Source organism: Anolis sagrei, chromosome 3 (genome assembly GCF_037176765.1).
Source record: "Anolis sagrei isolate rAnoSag1 chromosome 3, rAnoSag1.mat, whole genome shotgun sequence".
Taxonomy (NCBI): Eukaryota; Metazoa; Chordata; class Lepidosauria; order Squamata; family Dactyloidae; genus Anolis; species Anolis sagrei.
The window spans coordinates 199,981,873-200,000,185 of record NC_090023.1 but is presented as its reverse complement, the minus strand read 5'-3'; the positions used below and the strand labels follow the sequence as shown (position 1 = coordinate 200,000,185).

At 42.9% G+C, this 18,313-nt stretch overlaps 1 protein-coding gene across 7 annotated transcripts in view; it reads left to right on the top strand.

Annotated features, from left to right (window-relative positions):
* Positions 1-226: 226 nt before the first annotated feature.
* Positions 227-18,313, top strand: part of PLEKHA1 (pleckstrin homology domain containing A1) — a 49,093-nt gene continuing 31,006 nt past the window's right edge. For 6 of the 7 annotated variants that reach the window (XM_060768568.2, XM_060768571.2, XM_060768570.2 and 3 more), the window contains exon 1: positions 227-376. The gene's annotated coding sequence lies outside the window, so the exon portion shown is untranslated. Of the gene's footprint in view, positions 377-12,563; positions 12,659-18,313 lie in introns of all 7 variants that reach the window. The other variant, XM_060768569.2, reaches the window with a different exon arrangement.

Below are 18,313 nucleotides of genomic sequence, written 5' to 3'. Positions count from 1 at the left end.
TCTAAGCCCCCTCACAGCATCCTCCTCTTTGCTTTGCTGATCCACCTCTGACAGGTTCACCCCGGCATGCAACAGTCTCCAGAGGGCAGCAAACGCCTGAAGACTACAAGTTCCAAGATGCTTTGGAGCAAAGGCGCCGGCTCTGTCGGACTCCCTTCTGCCGCATTGCCTCTTTGGGAGATGTAGTTCTCTCGAGTACCTCAGCAGCGTCGGAGCCTTGCGCATGCGCCGTGGCCGGGAGAGGCAGTTCCTGTCTGTAGGCTTGGCCGAGGCAATAAAGTTTCTGCTGTGAGGAGGAAAGGAAGGGAAAGCTCGGCGGGGGAAGGCACGGAGGAGCGGCGGGCAGGCTTCCTGGCAAGAATTTCCCCGGGTTTGAGTGAGTGAGGGACGGAGGGGAAGAGGGAGGGAAGCAGGGCCGAGGGGAGACCTGGTATTCGCCTCAGAGGGGCTCAGGAGGGCGAAAGGGAAAGGCGCCTGAGTGGAGGCCTCAAGCAGCGCCAGGGCTTTGGGAAACTGAAGAGGGAGGGGAGGGCCAGGAAGGAGGCGTGTGTGGGGAAGATTGTGTGAATTGTCGTTTGAAGGGACACCTAAAAGCTGTCAAAGACTCTGGGTGCGTCTACACCCAGGCAGGGGCAGTCTTCAGCCCTCCAGGTGTTTTGGACTTCAACTCCCACAATTCCTAACAGCCGGTAGGCTGTTAGGAATTGTGGGAGTTGAAGTCCAAAACACCTGGAGGGCCGAAGTCTGCCCATGCCAGCTCTACACTCTGGAATTAATGCAGTTAGACATCACCTTAACCAGGTATTGTGTGTAGGGAAGTGCATTAGGGTTGATGAAGTGCATAAGGGTTATTGTTTGGGGAGAAGGGACACCTGAAAGCTTTCCAAGGCCCTGGATGCCTCTACACTGTGGACTTAATGCAGTTTGACATCACCTTAACTATATATTGTGTGTAGGGAAGTGTGTGAGGGTAATGTTTGAGGAGAAGGCATGAAGGGGACACCAAAAAGCTTCCAAAGGCTCTGTGGAATTAATTGAGTTGGACATTATTATTTATTATTATTTGATGCACTTATTAACCGCCATTCTCAGCCCTTACGGGCGACTCATGGCGGTGTACAGTACACATAAAAAGACAGTTACAAAGACCAGTATCAACAACATATAACTATACGACAAATACAAACTACATAAAAATCCGCTTCGTCTCTTAGTAGAATCATAGCCAGTCTCATCTTCCTTATACCATTCCAGTTCTCATTACCGTAATGTTGTTGCTTAGCACTTAATTAAATGCCCTCTCGAACAGCCAGGTCTTAAGGCTTTTTCGAAAGGACATGAGGGAGGGCGCCTGTCTGATGTGTGCCGGGAGAGTGTTCCACAGCCGGGGGGCCACCACCGAGAAGGCCCTCTCCCTCGTCCCCGCCAGCCGTGCCTGTGACGCAGGCGGGATCGAGAGAAGGGCCTCCCCAGACGATCTCAAGGTCCTTGTGGGCTCGTAGGCCAAGATGCGGTCCGAAAGGTATTTTGGGCCGGAACCGTTTAGGGCTTTGTAGGCCAAGACCAGCACCTTGAATTGGGTCCGGTAGCAAATCGGCAGCCAGTGGAGCTGGGACAACAAGGGCGTTGTGTGCTCCCTGCTACCCGCTCCAGTTAGTAACATGGCTGCCGCACGCTGGACCAGCTGAAGCTTCCGGGCTGTCTTCAAGGGCAGCCCCACGTAGAGAGCGTTGCAGTAATCCAGGCGGGATGTGACAAGAGCGTGTACCACCGTGGCCAAGTCAGACTTCCCGAGATACGGGCGCAGCTGGCGCACGAGCCTAAGCTGTGCAAATGCTCCCCTGGTCACCGCTGAAACCTGGGGGTCCAGGCTCAACGATGAGTCCAGGGTCACACCCAAGCTGCGAACCTGCGCCTTCAAGGGGAGTGCGACCCCGTCCAGCACAGGCTGTAACCCTATACCCCGTTCGGCCTTGCAACTGACCAGGAGTACCTCTGTCTTGTCTGGATTTAGTTTCAGTTTGTTCGCCCTCATCCAGACCGTTACAGCGGCCAGGCACCGGTTCAGGACCTCGACAGCCTCCTTAGTAGCAGGTGGGAAGGAGTGACAGAGTTGGACATCATCTGCGTACAGATGACACCGCACCCCGAAACTCTGGATGATCTCACCCAGCGGCTTCATGTAGATGTTAAACAGCATGGGGGACAGTATGGAACCCTGTGGCACCCCACAAGTCAACGGTTGTGGTGCGGAACAGGAGTCCCCCAATGACACCTTCTGGGTGCGACCCTCCAGAAATGACCGGAGCCACTGCAAAGCAATGCCCCCAAGACCCATTTCCGCAAGGCGCCCCAGAAGGATACCGTGGTCGACGGTATCGAAGGCCGCTGAGAGGTCCAGGAGCACCAACAGGGACACACTCCCCCTGTCTAGCTCCCGGCGCAGATCATCCACTAAGGCGACCAAGACCGTCTCGGTACCATGCCCCGGTCTGAAACCAGACTGTGCCGGATCCAGATAATCCGTGTCTCTCAAGAATACCTGGAGTTATGAGGCCACCACGCTTTCCATGACTTTGCCCAAAAAGGGGAGATTGGAAACAGGCCGAAAGTTGTCCAATTTAGTGGGGTCCAGTGATGGCTTCTTCAACAGCGGCTTTATAATAGCCTGTTTTAGGCTCGCTGGAATCTTGCCTTCCCGAAGGGAGGCATTCACCACCACTGTTACCCACTCGGCCAATCCCCCTCTGGCCTCTCTCAGAAGCCAGGATGGGCAGGGGTCTAGGATGGACGTGGTGGGCCTCATTCCTCCAAGTATCTTGTCCACATCCTCGGGTTTCACAAACTGAAAAGAATCCAACAAAATAGGACAAGCAGGTGCTCTTGTTACATCCACAGAGTCTGCATCTAACGCGGCGTCCAGCCCAGAACGGATCAAGGCGACTTTGTCTGCGAAGAACCGAGCAAATGCTTCACAGCGCGCGACCGAATTGTCAGGGCTCCCACCTGCAGAGGCGGGAGTTAAAAGACCTCTGACAATCCGAAACAGCTCCGCCGGACGGTTCTTTGCAGACGCAATAGTGGCCGCAAAGAAAGTTTTCTTTGCGGTCTTTATTGCCGCGGCATATGCCCTAAGAAAGGACACAAACCGTGCTCGGTTTGACTCGCTCGGTTCCGAACGCCACACGCTCTCTAGTTCCCTCTTCCTTCGCTTCATAGCTGCCAGCTCCTCAGTAAACCAAGGGGCTGGTTTAGCTCGGCTACTTGAGAGGGGACGTTCCGGAGCAATCATGTCAATAGCCCTGGTCATCTCTCCATTCCAGAGAGCCACCAAGGCTTCGACATGGTCACCTACCGAGGTGGCGGGAAAATCCCCAAGAGCCGTCAGGAAGCCATTCGGATCCATCAGTCTCCTGGGGCGGACCATCTTAATGGGTCCTCCACCTTTGCAGAGGTTAGGGGGCGCAGTGAGCCTAAATCTGATCAGGAAGTGGTCGGTCCATGGCAACGGAGAGATGGACAACTCCTCCACACCGCCACCCTGTTCCCATCCCTGGCAGAAAACCAAATCCAATGTGTGTCCAGCACAGTGGGTGGGGCCAGATATTTGTTGGGACAGCCCCATGGTTGCCATGGCAGACATGAAGTCCTGAGCCGCGCCTGTGAGGGTCGTCTCGGCATGGACGTTGAAGTCTCCCAGCACAAGAAGCCGTTGAGACTTCAATGCCAGGCTCGAGACCACCCCCGCTAGCTCAGGTAGGGAGACTGTAGTGCAGCGAGGTGGACGGTACACTACTAGAATCCCTATACTGTCCCGGTCACCCACCCTCAGGTAGACGCTTTCGAAATTTGCGGTCTGCGGGATGGAGCACCTGGTCAGATGGATGGAATCCCTATAGACCACTGCGACCCCGCCTCCCCGCCCTCCGGATCTAGGTTGGTGCTGCACGGAGAAACCCGGAGGACAAAGCTGGGTCAGATTTACTCCTCCAGCTTCATCCAACCAGGTCTCCGTGATGCACGCCAGATCTGCCCGTTCGTCCAGGATTAAGTCCTGGATCCAGGTCGTTTTTCCGTTGACAGATCTGGCGTTCAACAGCACCACCTTCAGACCGGAGGGTCCGCTCACCTGGTTACACCAATTTACCTTAGGAGACCGATTTGGAATTTTGATTATAGATAAATGGTCCGAATTTGGCCGAATTTGAGGTCTCCTTTTCCCGCATCTCCTCCTTCCCACCACGACCTCTATGGGGGCCCCTCGGCTAGTGGAATACCTCCCCTCCTCCATGCCGCTATTCCTGGCTAGGGTCTTAATCACATTTTCACCAGCTGTTTGGGATGTTGGCCAATTTTGCTGGCCTTCTTCATCCCCCCTCCTCCCCTCATTGTTTCCCACAGGCTCCAGCCCACTACCTCCCCTGCCCCTTCCACCAGATAATAGTAACAGAGACAGTAAGCATAGGAGGGTGGAGGACCACATGGGTGGAAATGAACACTTCGGTAGATGAGGATACCGGAGGCAAGCGTTAGCCGCGAAATAGGATGGTCCTTGAATACTAGAGTCTTAAAGTGCAAAGTGCAAAGTAAATTCCGCGGCTACCGAGTAATTCTTAAGGTGCAAGGTTTTTAAAGTGCAACAAGATATTAAAGTGCAACAGCCTCAACAGAAAAAATATTTGGCCCTCTATACTACTGAAGTGCGGCAGGAGGAGTTGGGAGGGGTAAAGTGCAACAGTTGGTAAAGTGCAAACAGTTGGCTACGGAACAGGCGCCACTAAGCGCTATATTATGGTCTTATTACCACATTAGCAGCAGAGGTAGGACGGACTATACCGTGCAGTTTTCGCAAAATGTACACAGTGGTCAGGAGACATCACCTTAACTATATATATTGTGTGTAGGGAAGTGCAATAAGGAGCCCCCGGTGGCGCAGTGGGTTAAAGCGCTGAGCTGCTGAGCTTGTTGACCAAAAGGTCGCAGGTTCGATTCCAGGGAGTGCCGTGAGCTTCCGCTATCAGCCCTAGCTTCTGTCAACCTAGCAGTTCGAAAACATGCAAATATGATTAGATCAATAGGTACTGCTCCGGCGGGAAGGTAACGGCGCTCCATGCAGTCATGCCGGCCACATGACCTTGGAGGTGTCTATGGACAACGCCGACTCTTTGGCTTAGAAATTGAGATGAGCACCACACCTCAGAGTCAGACATGACTGGACTTAATGTCAGGGGACAACCTTTACCAACCTTTAGGGAAGTGCAATATATGGAGGAAGAAGGCAATGAAGGGGACACCTAAAAGTTTCCAAAGGCTCTGGATGCCTCTGTGGATTTAATGGAGTTGGACATCACCTTAACTATATATTGTGTGTAGGGAAGTGCATAAGGGTTTTTGTTTGGGAAGATGGTGATGAAGGGGACACCTAAACACTTTCAAAGTCTCTGGGTGCATCTGCACTATAGAATTAATGCAGTTGGACATCATGAAGGGACACCTAAAAGCTTTCAAAGGCACTGGATGCTTCTACCCTGTGGAATTAATACAGTTTGACATCATCCTAGCTATATATTGTGTGTAGGGAAGTGCAATATATGGAGGAAGAAGGCAATGAAGGGGACACCTAAAAGTTTCCAAAGGCTCTGGGTGCCTCTGTGGAATTAATGCAGTTTGGCATCACCTTGGCTATATATTGTGCATGTTGTTGTTGTTCATTCGTTCAGTCGTCTCCGACTCTTCGTGACCTCATGGACCAGCCCACGCCAGAGCTCCCTGTCGGCCGTCACCACCCCCAGCTCCTTCAAAGTCAGTCCAGTCACTTCAAGGAGGTACAATACATGAGGGAAGAAGGCAATGAAGGGGGCACCTAAAAGTTTCCAAAGGCTCTGGGTACCTCTGTGGAATTAATGAAGTTGGACATCACCTTAACTATGTATTGTGTGTAAGGAAGTCCAGTGTATTCTGTGTAGGGAAGTGCAGTATATGTATTGCGTGTAGGGAAGTGCATAAGGGTTATTGTTTGGGAAGAAGGTGATGAAGGAGACACCTAAACACTTTCAAAGTCTCTGGGTGCATCTGCACTATGGAATTAATGCAGTTGGACATCATGAAGGGACACCATGAAGGGACACCTAAAAGCTTTCAAAGGCACTGGAAGCCTCTACCCTGTGGGATTAATGCAGTTTGACATCACCTTAGCTATATATTGTGTGCAGGGAAGTGCAGTATATGAGAAGTGTGTGAGGGTTATTGTTTGGGGAGAAAGTGTGAAGGGGACACCAAAAAGCTTTCAAAGGCGCTGGATGCCTCTACACTGTGGAATTAATGCAGTTGGACATCACCTTAACTATATATTGTGTGCAGGGAAGTGCAGTATATGAGAAGTGTGTGATGGTTATTGTTTGGGGAGAAGGTGATGAAGGGTCACCTAAAAGCTTTCAAAGGCGCCGGATGCCTCTACACCAGTGGTTCTCAACCTGTGGCTCCCCAGATATTTTGGCTTTCAGCTCCCAGAAATCCTAACAGCTGGAAAACTGGCTGGGATTTCTGGGAGTTGTAGGCCAAAACACCTGGGGACCTACAGGTTGAGAACAACTGCTCTACACTGTGGGATTAATGCAATTTGACATCACCTTAACTATAATTGTGTGCAGGGAAGTGAAATATATGAGAAGTGTGTGGGCAGTATTGTTTGGGGAGAAGACGATAAAGGGACTCTTAAGAGCTGTCAAAGACTCTGGGTGCCTTTGCAGTAGGCATGAGCAAACTTGTGCCCTCCAGTTGTTTTGGAGTTCAACTCCTACAATTGCTTAGAATCATGGGAGTTGAGGTCCAAACACCTGGAGGGTTCAAGTTTGCCCCTGTCTGTTCTACATTGTGGAATTAATGCAGTTGGACATCACCGTAACTATGTATTGTGTGGGGGGAAGTGCATAAAGATTATTGTTTGGGAGAAATTATAACTAGAAGCTTCCAAAGGCTCTGGGTGCCTCTACACTGTGGAATTAATGTAGTTTGACATCACTTTATGTATGTATCATGTGTAGGGAAGTGTGTGAGGGTAATGTTCGGGGAGAAGGTATGAAGGGACAACTAAACACTTCTAAAGGCTCTGAGTGCCTCTACACTGTGTGTGATCAATGCAGTTGAACAGCACCTTAACTATTGTGTGTAGGGAAGTGCAGTATATGGGGGAAGAGGGCAATGAAGGAACACTTGAAAGCTTTCAAAGACTTGGGGTGCTTCTGCACCAGGCATGAGCAAATTTTGGCCCTCCAGGTGTTTTTGGCGTCGACTCCCACAATTACTTAACAGCCGGTAAGCTGTTAGGAATTGTGGGAGTTGAAGTCCAAAACATTTGGAAAGCCCAAGTTTGCCCATGCCTGTTCTACACTGTGGAATTAATACAGTTGGACACCACCCTAACTATATTGTGTGCAGGGAAGTGTGTGAGGGTCATTGTTTGGGGAAAAGGCACCTAAGGCCCTTTCACAAAGCCATATAACCCAGAATATAAAGGCAGATAATCCACAATATCTGCTTTGACAGGATTATCTGAGTCCAAACTGCCATGTAATCCAGTTCAATGTGGATTTTATACACTTGTGTGGAAGAGGCCAAAAAATCTGAGTGCCTCTACACTATGGGATTAATGCAGTTTAACATCAATTTCACTGTATTGTATGTGGGGAATTATATACATTTGAGAGCTTTTAAATACTCGGGGTGCCTCCACATTGTGGAATGAATGCAGTTTGACAGTGCTTTTGCTTTATTGTGTTGAAAGATTTCAAAGCTTCAGCTTGGATCCAAACCGGAATGAATTCATTTTGACACTACCTGAACTGTATTGTGTGTGATTGTGTTGTGTCGGAAAGTGTATACATGTTTTCCTGGGGGAAGACTGCAATGAAGAAACTCCTGACAGCTTCCAAAGATTCACCTTGCACCCACGCTGTGGAATGAATGCATTTTGACACTAACTGAACTGTATTGTGTATGAGTGTGTTATGTAGGGATTGTAGAGAAGTGTATGCATGCTCTCTGGGGGACGATGGCAATGAAGGAGCACTTGAAAACTTTGGAAGGCTTCGGGTGTGTCTGCACTATGAAATTAACGCAGGTTGATGCCACTTTAACTATGTGATATATGTGCTGTATGGATGGGTGTAGGGAAGCGTATGCATGCTAGCCTTGGGGAAGAAAGCAACAAAGAAATTCCTCAAAGCTTTCAAAGACATAGGGTGCATCTGCACTGTGGAATGAATGCCACTTCAACTGCCATGGTTCAATGCTGCGGGATACTGGCAGCTGTAGTTTGGTGAGGTACTAGCTGAGAAGGGCAAAGACCTTGTAGAACTGCAACTCCCTTGATTCCACAGCATTGAGCTATGGCAATTAAAGTGGTGTCAAACTGCATTAATTAATGCACCCTGTAATTACCCTATTTCCAGTTGCTGCCAGAGGCAGACCTTTGTGCAGCTGACATCTTAAACTTATTGAAACTAAGGGTGCATCCACACTGTTGAATGAATGTAGTTTGGCACCACTTGGACTGCCATGGTCAACATTATGGAATTCAAATTATGTTGTTTGATTAGGCAGCATCATCTTTTGACATGTAATGTTAAAGACCTTGTAAAATTACAGCTTTCATGATTCCATTATATTGAGCCATGGCAGCTAAAGTGGTCTCAAACAATTCTTCAGTATACTTGCACATGCAGATGTGTTAGTTTGAATACAAGTTGTATATCCCTTCCCCAAAATGCTTGAGACCAGAAGGATTTTGGATTTTATTTGGGTGGGTAAATTTTGGAATAGTTTGGATTTTGGATGCTCAACTTATATTGGTATGTGAAAGGATCTAAGTTCTATGGAAGTGTATGCCTTAGGGGAAGAAGTCTCTAAAGTAGCCACACTGCAGAAGTACACCACTTCAACTGGAATCTGTCTATGCTATAGGATTCTGGGATTTGTAGTTTTGTGAGATGTTAAGTATCTTCTCTGGTTCCACAGCAAACTTTCCAAGATTTTATAATATTGAACCTTGTTGGTTAAAGTAGTGTTAAACTGTGGTAATTCTGCAGTGCAGTTGCATGTGAAAGGTTATCTGTTTTATATACTGAGATTCCAGACTAACACAATTATGTCTTTGAAGTATTTCTCGTGATTAGTCTCAAAGATCCCTTTGCATCCTGAAAGCTTTTTTTTTTTTTTTTGTACCAGGAGCGACTTGAGAAATTGCAAGTTGCTTCTGGTGTGAGAGAATTGGCTGTCTGCAAGGATGTTGTCTAGGGGATGCCCAGGTGTTTGATGTTTTACCATCTTTGTGGGAGGTTTCTCTCATGTCCCCGCATCTGGAGCTAACAGAGGGAGCTCAACCTGCTCTCCCTGGATTCGAAGCACTGACCTATCGGTCAGCAGTCCTGCCAGCACAAGAGTTTAACCCATTGCACCACTGGAGGCTCCAATCCTGAAAGCTTGTTCAATATGTTGTTGATAGGATGGGTGTGTGTTGGTTGGTTGGTTGATAGGATGGGTATGTATTGGTTGGTTGGTTGGAAGGAGTTGAAGTCCAAAACACCTGGAGGGCCTAAGTCTGCCCATGCCCGGTTGGTGAGGTACTAGCTGAGAAGGTTGAGTGTCCCTTATCAGGAAATCTGAAATGATCCAAAATTGTTCATATGAGTGGCTGAAATCGTAACACCTTTGCTTTCAAATTCTTCAGTGAACACACACTTGGTTTCATACACAAAATTGTATTTAAGCATATTAAAACTTTTATATAAAACTATTTTCAGGCTATGAATATGAGATGAATATGAAACCTAATGTGTCTAGTCAGCCTTTTTATCTATAAATTCTATATCCACAGATTCAACTATCTATGACTTGAATTAAAGACAATTCTAAAAAGTAAAGCTTGGTTTTGCAATGTTATATAAAGGACATTATTTTACTACACCATTGCTTATAGGAGGATTTGAGCATCCATGGATTTTGGTATACATGGAGCTTTGTGGAATCTAATCCCAGTGGTTACCAATGGCCCATTGTATTTCATGTTCTTATCTCCAAGATATCTCATTAAATATATACAAATATTGCAAAATCTGAAAAAATGCCAATTACAAAACACTTCTGGTTCTAAGCATTTAGGATAAATGATGCTCCACCCTTGTGACCTTTCAATGGTGGGCTGGTAATGGTGCTGCTGGAGGAGGCACAAATTACAGGTCAGGGCCACTGCTGTTACTTTCATGCCTTGCTTCTTGGAAGTCAGTCCTTGCAGTGATAGGAGATATGGTAATTATAGTTGTTAGTTTAAGTTCCCTTCTACACTGCCATGTAAAATTCATATTATCTGTTGTGAACTAAATTATACGGCAGTGTAGACTCAGATAATCCAGTTCAAAACAGACAACGAGGATTATCTGCTTTGATAATCTGGATTAATTGGCAGGGGCTTAAGAAGACTTCCAAGATGAATTTCTTGATGATGGGGCTGTTACAGAGTTTGGGAAAGTTACTTTCCTTTGGATGACAACTCCCAGATTAGCAGCATTGTTCAAGAAATCCGAGTTCAAGAAATCAGAAGTGTAAAAAGTAACTATTCAAGCTCTAGCCTTTTGGTATTTTTTGCAGAAGTAGGGAACCATTGGCACTATAATTCCACTTTAATTGTCATTGCTCCATCAAGGGAAATCCTGAGATAAGCATTTTAGGAAGTTCTAGAATCTTTAGCAAGAGTGCCTCAGACAAAACTACAAAACCTGGAATTTCATCAAATGAAATCAATGTAGTTAAAATGGAATCATAGTTTTGTAACTAGTTGCTGAGGAAAAGCAACACAGGGTTAGTCCTTTTCCTCCTTGACAACATTTTGTCAGCTATTGGGTGAATTATATGGACCTTTGTGTACTCCAGCGGGGCTCTTCTTCAGTTTTTAGGATTGAAGAGGGGAAATATTTGTTAGAGTAGTTGTGATATCTCAAAAGCGCCAACGTGAATTCATTCCAGGATAGATACAAGATATGCTCTGTGTCATGTTAGAGGTGTGGTGCTGAGTTTAAAGAAAGAAAGCTAGAAGAAGAGCAGGAGGTGGAAGAGTTAATGGACTCGTGTAATAAGGGTGTTGGACATTACCTGTTTAATGAGGATTGTCATGAAAGACTTTTCTCTGTTTTTGCTTAGCTCTGCATCTTGCAGCATCTTCTCTTAAATGTCCAGCTACTTTTTCACTTGACTTTTCAAAGTTAGTTTTTGCCCTGGGGAAAATGCTGCAGATTATGGTATAATTAACCTGGTAAGTGTTTTAGACTATGCAACATCCCCAGCGGTCAGGGGCTGATCTTGTTGCCAAGTAATTTTGGTTACTTCAGTGTTCTGACTGTGACGCTTTAGACTCAGATCTTATCTGCCTTGAATCATAGAGTGATTTGCGCTGTGGTTGCATGCAGTGCTTGTGTAAAAGATGGGTGGGGGCACAAATGACTTGCAAATGTCTCCAGTGACATTTTTTAAATTGTGCATTCATGCATGTGGTAATACAAATTGAGATCCTGAAGCAACTGTTAAAAGATGTGAGACACATTCAAATTAAAACTGGATTTCAGTATCATGTTTCTTTTATGACTACTTCAAAACTCTTCTAATATTGAGTTTGTTGGCTTCATTAATAACGGTAAAATATACAGAAACTCCTTATCTACATGATTTTTATGGAGTTCTGAAAAGTTAATTTTCAGATTATGACTGACCATTTTGCCTGAGGGATTCAGTGAGTTACCTAAAAAGTGGTTATTCCAAGCTCTGATTTTATGTTCGTCAAACTTTGTATTCTGTTGATTGTATCATCAGAAGTAACTAATAATTTCTATCATTTTGCTGTATTGAAAGATAGTGAAATAGGAAATGATGAATGTGGGATTGTTTTTTCCTGCACAGTTGCAGCATTAGAATGTTATATGAAAAAAAATTCTTGTCTAATTGTTAAGATTTTTTTTTGGAAAATATTTATGCAAATTACTCCAACCTCCTCTTGATGTGCTGGGAGACTCATAGCTCCCAGATTAATTCTTATGCAAATCTTGCACGTTAGAATTATGCCATTATAGTCAGATCCTACAAAGACCTCAAGTTGGATGCTGGGAAATTAACAGGGCTAGTACATTCTAAGTAGAGTTTAATAAAATCTGAGAAAATTATTTTAATAACATACTTTTAAGGTGACTTCTACACTCTATAAGCATTTTTACAGAAAAAAGTACATGTTAAGGCATTATAAGAGTTATTATGAACACTTGATAATTTTATAAGAATTATGTGACATATCATAGTCTATCTATTTGTATCAACAGTATGCAGCAGAACAGTTTTTAAATCTTGGTCAGGTTTTTTTTTTGTATGCTTATGAATACAATTTAATATGCAGAACCAACCAAATAGAATTTGAACCGATATAATGAGTTACTAAAAATAATGCATTTTTTTCTTATCCGTTGCATGCATTATAAACTGATTTCCAATTGAGGTATTTTAATAGTCACTGATACAATCCACAGGTATGGGGCAGGGCCAAGATCTCCCTCATAAGATAGCAAGCAGATAAATCAGATTGCTATTGAAGATTTCAATCTTTCTGGCAGACAATTCATTGGTGAGTGTGACAGAAGAAATAATTTGGAATACCTGGAATTTTGATGGGTTATGTCTTAAAACTGTGAAGATGTTTTCCTTCCTTTGTACCTCCATTTTTCATTCTTGTTAGCTGTCCTCAATTCAGCTTTGACTTATGATGACCTTATGAATGATAGCTTCCAAGTTAACCCTGTCATCAACATCTCTTCTAAATCCTTACAGACTCAGGGCTGTGGTTTCCTTGTTTGAGTCTATCCATTTGAAATGTGGTCTTTTTCTTTTCCTATTGCCCTTCTACCTTACCAGGCATTATTGTCTGGTGAGCCATGTCTTCTTGTGATATGTCCAAAGTACAATAGTCTCATTTTTGGCATCTTAGCACTTTCACTCTTAAACCTTGTTCTAAAGTTAGTGTAGATATAATAGAACTTAATTGATAGTTATACATTCAGGCACTCTTACAGGCAAATATGACAAATGTGTTTACAGGTATTCCCTTTCAACTATTTGTTTGCATATAACTGTTCTGCATTTGCTATATCTAAAATAAGACTAAAATATAAGATGTCAACTGCCGAGAATTAGTTTGGACTAATTAACATTAGTGAGAGCTCACTACTGTGATTTTATTTATTTTATTATTCTGTACTGCATAGTTGTTTTGTCAGTAAAAATTATCATTGTGGACTGTAGTAATATTATGTGGCCGTCATTCTGTTATAGTGTATGACACTGGAACCCAAATCAAATTCACTACTTTGACAAAATACTAAGGACTATTTAGTTACATTTCAGCATATAAACTTTGTTTGTTTTAAGTTATTGGTGCAATCACATGACTTGTCTCTGCTTAGTCTCCAAATTATGTTACCTTTCAGCTGGTTAACAGAGGAATTTTACTCAGTTCATTCTTGTGTACAACAGGGGTTCTCAAACTTTTTCAGCTGTGGAGCTCTTTTTGAAGTAAAAGTTCCTCATGGAGCCCAAATAAATGTTTATAGAGTATATTATATATAATGAATATATATCAGGAATGGGCAAACTCTTTGACACATTGTATTTTAAAATTTGACAGATGGGCTGGGCCAGGACAGTGGCAGATGGATGGAGAGTGTTTGTGTGAACTAATTGGGGAAAAATGAATAAATTCCTATACACGCTGCACATATCTTGTTTGTTGCAAAGAGAAAGAAAGCAAGAACAATCCAACATTTAAAATGAAGAATAATTTTAACCAACCTAAACCTAACAGTATTTCAGTGGAAGATCCCAGTGTCCAAACTGTCCAACCCCCTTGCAGAAAAAGTGCAATCAGAGCACCCCCCCCCCCCCAACAGGTGGCCTATGGCCATGCCCAGTCTTTTAATAATAATAATAATAATAATAATAATAATAATAATATAGCAACCGCAGGGGCCACCCAGTCCAGCCCCCTTCTGCAATGCAGGGAAAGTACAATCAAAGTACCCCCTGAGAGGTGGGAGGGAAATAGTGTTTTGAAAGCAAGTAAGGCGAGGGGGGAAGTATCTGCGTGGCAAGGGAAAAGGGCTTTCGGTGGCAAGGGGATGGGGAGAAAGTCTTTTGGGGCAAGTGAGGTGGGGAAAAAGGCTTCGGGAGTGAAGGAAACAGGTTGAAAAGGGTCTTAGCAGTGAGGGAGTCAGGTTAAAAAGCTTTTGTTGGCAAGAGAGGCGGGGTAGGGGGAGGAGGAAACTGCGGAGCCCCCAGTAGGCTTTGCAGAGCCCCAAGGGCTCTGTGGAACACACTTTGAAAACTGCTAGTTTACAGAAATGACTGTTTGGAACCAATTACCTAAGAAAATAATGCACCAAGTAGTAGTTTGGAAATATGTATGCAACAGTGATTGTGCTTGGAAACATACAGCAATGGTTATATGTCTGCTGTTAGTTACTCAATTGTTTACAGATTGTTGTTACTCAATTCCAGAAATGAGTTTGATATAATTTATAGTTCCTATACACAGTTTTAAATTTAGTTCTCCATGAATGGACACTTAATTGGAGTATTTTAATGAGTCAACATTTCTGTTTTGCTACTTTATGTTTTGTGTAATACCAATGAGTTTAAGATCAGTCACTATTCTTGACAAAGTTGTCTAATTCAATACTAGTGAAAGTGATGGCTCATGATTCAGTATCAGACCACAATCCATTGACTGTTGTTCCCTTGTTAGTTTTCAGGGGGGGAAACCCGTAGTTGTAGCCACTGGACACAGATAAGGAACCAGCATAGCATGAGGGATTACTAACTTCTCATTTCAGATAGTTTGAGATGACTGAGCAGTACAGATGACTGGCTGAGAAAAAGTAGTTATTGGCTTCTACACCTGCTGTTCCTTTTTATAGAAATGTGTTAATTTGAGGTTGGATACAAAGTTATTCAATAAATATTGAATGACTATAAATACATTAACTTTCTAAGTTAATTTGGCTCTTGCAAACCTGTATTTTACCATGAATTTCCTGCTCATGCAAAATACAACAGGGTTTCTTTTGTTCTAAAGGAAGGAAGCTGATGGTGTTGCTTTAAAAGCAGACTTATTTCCTTGAGGAAGATGCAAAAACATCAGGGTGTGTAGGTGTTTAATTTTGCAGAGGACAATATAATCAAGGTTTTCATGACAAGAATAAACAGTTGTTGTCACAGTTTGTCATCTATTCAGTTTCAGAATCTTGTCGTCTTGGTGCGTTTTCGTAGGCATTAAATGATTGTTTTAATTTGGTCTGTTTCTTCATCTAGTAAGAGCGATAGTCTGAGTAAAATGATGTATTCCTAAATCTAGCAGGTTCTGGAATTGTGTCTTTCAAGGCTTTATTCGATTTTTTGCTGCATTGCATTTATTTTCTTAAAGATATTTTTGGTATGTTTTAAATGGGGTCACCTTTAATTTTATGACAGAGAAGTGGCATACAAATGCCATCATGATTATATGGTGACAAGAGTTAAGAAAGATGGCATCATTCCAAGCATATGGATGTCTGCAGTTACAGTACTAAAACAAGAGAATGATATATGTGAGCTGGAAGCATTTGTTTTGTATTAAGCTACAATATATTTATTGCACAGTTGTTGCTATTATTGAAACTACTCAAGCAAAAGTAATTTGTTACAGAAGGCATGACAAGGAGGAAAATATAGTCTTAGTTAGATTTCTGCCACCATTACAAGAACAAAAATAATGAAAAAAATACCTTTTTTTAAGGAACAAAACATTATATTTCACAAGTGATTAAACTTGTAGGAAACATACATAGTTTTGTTACTTAGAAGCTGTAGCAGTTTTTTTAAAAAAAATGCTGCTTTTATATGCTGCCTTCCTCCCAAAATTGAATGACTATAAATACAAACCAACTTCCTGAAAAATTAAAACTTCTCAATAAAACCAGTCTAAAAACAATTAAAAAGGCCAATTAAATGATAAAACAGTATAAAACATCATTTAAAATCTATATAAGATTAGAAAGAATAAATTGCACACCCCCAAGCTCTCATGCTAATATGTTCAAAGTCTGCCTGAATAGGAATCTGCCAGCAAAAGGAAAACTGGGGAAGGGGGGATTGTCTAGTTTCCTGTGAAAGAAAGTTTCAGTGGGAGCAACCAGGAGTCCCCGGTGGCGCAGTGGGTAAAACCCCTGTGCCGGCAGAACTGAAAACCGACAGGTTGCAAGTTCAAATCCGGGGAGAGGTGGATGAGCTCCCTCTATCAGCTCCAGCTCCTCATGCGGGGACATGAGAGAAGCCTCCCACAAGGAGGATAAAAACATCAAATCATCTGGGCGTCCCCTGGGCAACGTCCTTGCAGACGGCCAATTCTCTCACACCAGATGCGACTTTCAGTTTCTCAAGTCACTCCTGACACGACCAAAAAAAAAAAAAAAAGTGGGAGCAACCACTAATAATCCATTGAACCATAGGCAACAGAAGTAAAAACCTTCCATTGTGGCACTACAGATTTAGAATCAATTATACTAATTGGTTTAGAATTCGAATTTTAGATGAAGGCATTACGGTCTTGTTTCTGGACTGTATATCATGCAGATAAGTGTATGGCCAAAATTTTAATGTAATTGATTGTATTTACCATACTGTCCAGTCAGAGAACTTATTGTGTCTCTCAGAAATGAAAACTAGCCACGTCCCACCAAAGTTGTAGTACCGTTTAGTTTAGAGATTAATTAACTTGAATGTGACTTTGGATGTCACTTCAATGAAGAAGTAGAAGTTGAAAGAACACACTAAAGTGAATTGTCTTCAATTCAAATTCCTGGACTGCCAACCTCTTTCAGAATAGTCCATTCCCAACCCCTCAGTTCCCACCGCCATAGACAGTTACCATTCTATGGCCAGTGGGCCACTAAGCATGCTCAGTTGTCACTAGTCCCCCCCCCCATTAGATTTCTCCAAAGGGTTTGCTGTTCTACATTTTATAATTTTGCAAACGTGTTGATGTTTTGCTCTTGTGCCTGAATGTGCCACTTTGGTTTCCTGGTGGGTTTTGAGTAGGTCAAATTGAGATATATAGCAATGCTAGTTATTGCTCCATCTGACAATGCAATATCTTAATTGATTTTTCCATCTCTCATCACAAACTTTCAACAAAATTAGTTTGCAAAATGTATCGATATACCAGGGTTTAAATTCAATTGACTGTGAAAAAATATATCATCTGAGTAATAATTAAAGTATATGTCATGAAGTATGTAGATGGTGATGTTCTTTGTAGCTTGAATATTTTTTTAAAAAACTAATATTTGTGTGTGTGTACCTTGAGAGCCAATATGATGCAATGGTTTATGTGTTGGACTAGGATATTATGAGAGTAGAGTTTTATGCATGCTCATCATAGAAATCTATTGAATGGCCTTGAAGGCACCACCACAACAAGAATGTATACTTTATTAAAAATGTTACTTAGATTTATGTGCACATTTAAAAATCTTTCATTTGTATTCTGTGTAATCTGGACAATTTCCATACACAGATCTCTTTAGCATTTCAAGTTCTTTATTGAAAAGTAGTATGAAGAAAACCCACTGATGTGGTCAAATATTTACACAATAGTCTTTTTAAATTGAATCATAATGTAGAAGCAGGCACCCCTTGGAGAAGGGATGAAGGAAGGAAGATCTGAGTTTCAGATACCTCTTTTTCAGATTTTTTTAACTGCCTTAAGGCCTTGGAAGAAGGAGAAAGGAGCAAAGAGTGGAGCTTCAGAGACTTCCATTTTATAGCTTTTAAATTCCATTGTCTTTGGAGAAAGAAAAAAGAAAAGGGAGAAACAGCCTTAAGTGTGGGTGCAATTATTATGTGAGGAAAACAAAAATATAAATTTTGACACGCGGTGGTGACAATTATGCGATGAAATGCGGTAGTTTTATTAATCAAAGAAAAATCAAAATACATCTTTTTCTCAATTGTTGGGTGCTTGTGTTGAATGAGGCAAATTCTGGAATGTGTCATGGTTCATGAAGGGAAGTTATCAAATTTAAGCTGTAAGACATAATGTTAGTAAATGTGTCCATACTTGCCTTTATCTTAACCAATCTGGAGCATGCAAGGTATTTGTTGGTTATCATAAGTTTATGAACAGTAATCCTTCTATCAGCTTGGATCCAAATACTTGGTGTCTGTTTGGTCTCTGAGGCATTGTGGTGAA